The following is a 6,197-nucleotide window of genomic DNA, read 5'->3' as shown; positions in this document are numbered from 1 at the left end:
AGACGCGGGGAAATTTGTCAACAATTCGCAACCACGCTGGTAATTACATTCCTGGAATCCGCAGCGATAGATGTAAAGATAAGGGAGCTGCCTCGACTTTCCGCTCGGAATGATCTGTTTGCAGCGACCTATTCCTCTTCCTAGCCCTTCCTAACCGTATTCCCCCGTTACGCCTCCTGCGCCTTCTGCCACTGGGCTCTCCAGAAACATACGTGACGAGTCGCTGTGCCTCGCTCCTGTCCGAGGAGGCACCAGCTCCCTTCTCGCCTTTGTGTTCCCATCCCTCCGACCCAACTTTCCTGTCAGACCCGAAAAATATGCAAGGCTCGCACTGCCGCTGAGAAGCGGGACAAAGTTTAACTTCTCTGTTGGCACTCGGAGAATAACTCCCAGGCAGGATTCAAGCAAAAGATCTGATTTGCTGAATTCTGCTCTTTGATTTGTATTTGTATGTTATTGCTACTGCTAAGGTTGTTGCCAACCTCAATTAGATCACAAATGAGATCAGTTTAATTCAACTCCCAAACTGTGACCTGACCATGGTCTGAAAGTATTCAAAAACGCATTTTAAGCCTTCCTTTGATTTCAAAAGGAGTACTGCATGCTTGGTCATTCATACAAATAACATAAAACGTAATTATGGGATGATTTGGCAGATGACATTCCTGCCAAACGACGCTCCATGCCAGAGTCTGTAATGCTATGGCTGCTGTCCTGGCGCTCGGGAGCACAGCACCCCTGTGTAAGGTGGGAGTAATGGGGTGTGCGCGATGTGGAGGTGTTTAAATGCACTTGGGGAGGCAAATGCAACAGCAGCAACCACGCCACCACGAAACCCTCCAGTCAGAAACTGCTGTATCACTTGGAAGGGAAGCGGATCCGCACTATCGAATCTCCAGGAGGCTGTGACAAAGGGAGCTTGCAGCTTGACACACGGGTAACAACATAGCAAACACCTTTAATTCTGTCATGTCTCATACCCTTTGCTTTCTCACACATTTGTGGCTGCTCTAGCATTGACACCTACACTTAGGAAAAAAAAAGAGAAAAAAAAAAGAACCCTCGACAATAAAAATCCTCAAATGAAGCAATCTCATTCCAGCTAAAAAAAGAAACACCTGGAAAGTTATTCTTCTGCCCAGTAAAAAAAAGTAACTTATTAGCTCCTGCTTCTAACAGCTCAGAAAACAGCAGAAATCAGCAAAAAAAAAGTTCACTTTTGGAAACGAGAAGCTCCCAGAAAGCTGTTGGCTTTCCTTGGAGCCTGGGAGCTCACTCGTACAGGTTTGCCGGCGTAACTTCTCAGCTATTCTGCTGCTCGAATGCGAATCCTAAATTGACCTTCCTGCCTCAGCAGTGCTTGGGAGCGTTCCTAGAGAGGGCTTGGGTGATGTTACATCGGAGGGGGTAGGTACAGAGCGTGCCTGTGCGCTGGCACACGCACAGGTGAAGCCTGGAGCAGCCCTCTCCTGCCCATGCCTCCAGCTCTGCCCAGCCCGTGTCTGTCTCTGATGGATTGATCCCGAAAGCTTCAGCTGCCACCAAGCCCAGGATGCGTCAGGCTGAGCGGCTGCTGTGGCTTCAGCAGTGCCACCTCCTCGCTCGTCCCCCCCAAACACCGCAGTGCCCCCGCTCCAGGCCACCTGCAGGGCCCCGGAGCGCAGAAGGAGTTAAGGCTCTTTCCAGCATTACTGGGTAGGTTAATATCACAGCTGCTTGGTAAAGCATTATCCAGCACCTCACTTAACAAAAGCCTGCTTTTGCAAACAGACTCCTACTTTTCCCCAAGTGTCCAAAGGTGTTTACTGAAGTAAATCTGCCTAAATCCTCCATTGCTTGGGTCATGGGGGTGGTTAGGAGGGTGGAAGGTGTAGAGATAATCTCTTTTTGTAAATTCTGTAAATCTTCTGGGAAAAAATCAGGAATCTGTGTCACATGCCTCTGTTCAACTGGTAACATCTCGGTTAGTGTGCTCCTTATGAGTGAAATCTGCCATAGCAGCTACAGGGAAATAAGACATCCCTCCCGTTTCTCATTGTTCAAACTGTTCTTCCCTCTCGAAGTTCCTTTAGCACGTTTAATCTATTTGCTGATGGAGGGGGGGGAAAAAAAAACCTGTTAGGATCTTAAAAGTGGTTTCTGGGAAAAAAAAAAAATATAAAAATGACAGTTTGGTCGGCAGGAGATAGTGTAGTTGAAAACTTGTCACTTGAGATTTCTGCACTACCCCGGTTATTCCAACACCAGCAACTGCATATTACTTTTTACATGTTGCAAATAGAGGCAAACAACACAGGAAATTTTGACAGCTCTGCCTGAAAGGGCTTAAATACTTCTCAGTAAGCAGGATCCAGTTATAAATAAACCTTCTCTTGGTGAGAAAAAAGTGGCTACGACCAAAGACCTCAATATTTTTCTAGAAAACTGTCTGATTGAAAGCGCAGAAGAGCTTCTGAGAAACAAACAAACCGGCAGATATGGGGGGGACACACACGGGGGTAGGGAGAAAATGCACACGAACGTGACTACAAAACCCCACGAGGGAGCCCGGCTACAGAAACTTCCACAAATCTTGGTGAGAAAAAAGTGGCTACGACCAAAGACCTCAATATTTTTCTAGAAAACTGTCTGATTGAAAGCGCAGAAGAGCTTCTGAGAAACAAACAAACCGGCAGATATGGGGGGGACACACACGGGGGTAGGGAGAAAATGCACACGAACGTGACTACAAAACCCCACGAGGGAGCCCGGCTACAGAAACTTCCACAAATCTCGCCTTCCTCCTCCTCCACCACCACCACCTCCTCCTCCTCCTCCGTCCGCATTTTCTGGTGGATTCGCTGAGTCGCTGCTTTTCCCAAAAATTAAAAAAAAAAATTTAGATTTCAGCTGCAGAAATTTTGCCCAGCCAAATCTGCCTCGCCCCCTGCCACCCCCGTCCCCAAGGTCATGGTGAGTAAACAATAATAGTAATTAAAGCAAAATAATAGGCAGCAGTCAAGAGCTGAGAGTACACACACCTGACCCTAACTATAACAGACTTCTCAGAGTAGAATTTGATCCCTCTCTGACACTTTCTACCTCAAGTGTTAGAGCGAGTGGCCATGAATAGTACAGGCATGCCATCTTGTAACACTATCTGCCTGTCAGAAGAGCCAAGGCTGGGTAGAGCAGGATCTATATAAGGCTTGTAACTAGGGGAAGCCCAACAAACAGCTACAAACACCTAAGTTATTTTACTCAGCCTCCACCCTTCTGCTTTTTCCCCCCTTCTTCTCACTCTCTTTTTTTTTTTTTTTTTTTTCCTTTTCATCTTGGCTTTCTGTTGCAGAATGCAAATGTAGCCTGCCGGCGGTGAATGGGCTGAATTGTGATTAAGAAGAAGAAGAGCTCCTTTCTTTGTTCTCCCCTCAGGGGATGTTTACTGGGAGAGACACAGCGGATCAGATATGAAAGGCATTCAGGTCAGCATTGATGTGAGCGAAAGTGAAATCATACCTAAGGCATTCAAAAGACCGCCGTGTCAGGGGTTCAGCTAACGGTGCATCTACTGTGTCTTCCCTGTTAGGCACAAAAAAAAGGGGGGAAAAAAAAAAGGAAAAAAAAATCTCTCCACAAACAGGCATTTTTTAAAAAATAAAATTACCACAAAAACTACACACAGAAGGAAAATGAAAAAGTTTTCCCTCGCTTTACCTCCAGAGCAGAAACTACAGGACTTAGTGCTCTCTGCCCTTATGATCACGGATGGGGCAGGTCGACTTGCATTAATTGTAGCTACCGGGATCAGCATCCTTTTTAGGCGGAAATGAATCTAACCTGAAGTGTGAGCGGTTTTTATAAAGCACACCTCTGCATCCCACTTCCCTCTGCCCAGCACACGCACGCATAGGTGCAGCCGCATGCACTCATGCACCTCTCCATGAGTCCCAGCGAGCTGCGTGCCTCATTTATTCTGCCCCAAACCACCATCCTTGCCTCCCTCAGAAGCCACTCCGGGTGATAAAGGGCAGGGTGGCATATCAAACCAGCACAGCACACCTTCAAAAGTGATCTTTCATTGACTTGGAAACTCCTCGAAACACTTTGCTGCGAGCTCGCAGCGCAAGGGGATGGTGGTGATCGGAGGCGTGAGGAGTTGGGGCGCAGCTCTGTAAGTTAAACTGCTGCAAGGAAAAGTCTAGGCATTGTCGTTTTATTCACCAAAAAAAACCCTACTTGATGGAGAAATATTTGGATCTTTCTATTTTTTTAAGTCTACACTTCCCTCAGCCTAGTTATTCTCTCAATAGACTTTCCCAGTGGTTAGCTGACGCTGTTGGCATAAACAGAGATATGTAAATATGGAGGGGAAATATAGCAAATTACAGTTAAGCATACAAAGAGTTAGGAGGTGGCTGCATTTACAGGGGCTGAAATGAAAATGAAAACGACAGATCATTTTTAAAAAGCCCCCAAAAATTAAGGAACAGGACTGGATGTCGTGTGCACTAACCAGCTCCACTATTCTGAATTTGTTTCCACCTTCAGAACCTTAGTTAAAATATATTGTTTGTCTAATGCTCACGTCTGCTTTAACGGTGACGTTTAATTCTGAAATATTTTCAACTAGTGTTTCTGCATCACAGATTTCTCTCCTTTTTCTCTATACTCTAAAAAGACAACTAAAGAGCAATCAAAAAGGTGTCTGACTTGGCCATTCAGACAATTGCACCCTTGTGGGAATGCTGGAATGAATGGTACAGTGGACACCCCAGCACTATTGACGTTATAAACATGTAAATGAAACACATTAGGGCAGACAATCAATTGTCTGTGAGCACTGCAAACCTGCACTCCCTTTCTGTGTGACAGGCACAAAATAGTGTCTACCTTGGGAAGCCATGGTCTTGCAGAAAAAAAGGACAAAGAGTTCTCTTTCACAGAGGAGAAAATGCACCTTAAAAGCACTGGGATAATGCAGATGCCAAAAACTGTTGTGAGGCGAAGAATTTCCTATTTCTTGGAATGAATGTGGGGCTGCTGTAAAAGAATCAACACCCTTCTTTCCACTCTAAAGGGAGACACACATTTTTCTTGGGAAATATTACCAGCCTGTCCTGAGAGCTTGCATCTCAGTCTCCCATATATTTCCCTCACCTTGGGCAGTTGGCTATGTATAATTATCGATAATTAACTTGTAATGGTTTCCTTATCACTTTTTCTTCCCTTCTCAAATACGCCTTTTCCAAGCCATCAAATGCATTTTCTTGCAGCAATTAGAAATTCCCCCAAAACTTTCCTTGCGAAGCGTGTGCAATAAGCAAAACCAGTAATTACCGAATGGTCACAAATGGCAAACAGTAAATCAGGCACTAATCTCCAAATTCTCTGTGTTTCTCGAAACTCGGAAGAAAATAAATAGATCCGACCTGACACAGACAACAACCTCCCCTGCTCCATGCCACAGCTCAGCCTGGACATGAATCTGCACCGAGAAAACGTGGCTGGGTAATCATTACGCCCTGGCCACTCGCATTTATGGCATTAATTTTTAATACCTATCTCCAGGTGCTTTTCTGGAGGTGGTAGCAGTACATTTGTCTGGCTGCCCAGCGAGCCAAGTGCCGCAGTAATCTGCTCGCAACGGATTCCCGGCCCTGGGGAGCTGCCCGGCCCCAGGAGCGCTCCGGGTGCCCGCTCTGCCCGCTGCCACCTGGGCTGCACAGGGAACAGCTGCCTCCTCACACCCCAGCCTCAGTCTGGCTGCCTCCAAACTTCTCCAGGCTGGGAAGACAAGACTCACTTCCCACTCACTAAAGGCAGCAGGCAGCCTTGCCTATTTTTTCCTTTTTTTTTTTTTTCTTCCCCTCTTTTTCAAGTGAGGAGTGAAGGAGGTTTTTCCCCCTTCCCCAGCATCCCTGGAAGGAGGGTGGGTGGGTATCTTTTTGGGAAAGGCTCTGAGCAAGCCTAATCGTCTCTGCTTGTTTGGTCTGTGGTCTTGGATCAGACGCCCTGAAAGCATTGAACTTTCTCCCTTTTCTTTACAACTCGAAGAGAGGTGGCAAAGGAATCAAAGAGAGCTGTTTACTGAAACTTTGGGGTAAATTAGATACAACTTTCCCCCCCCTCCCCCCACTTCGCGGGGATTTTAATTTCACTTTGGATTTTCGAGGAGGGGAGCGGAAAGGAGGGAGGGGGAAAAAAACCTCAGCCAA

At 46.4% G+C, this 6,197-nt stretch overlaps 1 protein-coding gene across 1 annotated transcript in view; it reads right to left on the bottom strand.

The window, feature by feature from the left end:
- The window catches only part of ZEB2 (zinc finger E-box binding homeobox 2), a 104,230-nt gene extending 100,673 nt beyond the window's left edge, over positions 1–3,557 (bottom strand). The window contains exon 1 of the mRNA XM_031058302.1: positions 3,499–3,557. The gene's annotated coding sequence lies outside the window, so the exon portion shown is untranslated. The remainder of the gene's footprint in view (positions 1–3,498) is intronic.
- Between the last annotated feature and the right edge of the window lie 2,640 nt (positions 3,558–6,197).

Source organism: Geospiza fortis, unplaced genomic scaffold (genome assembly GCF_000277835.1).
Source record: "Geospiza fortis unplaced genomic scaffold, GeoFor_1.0 scaffold112, whole genome shotgun sequence".
NCBI lineage: Eukaryota > Metazoa > Chordata > Aves > Passeriformes > Thraupidae > Geospiza > Geospiza fortis.
The sequence above is the reverse complement of the archived record's forward strand: the minus strand, read 5'-3'. Positions and strand labels throughout refer to the sequence as shown.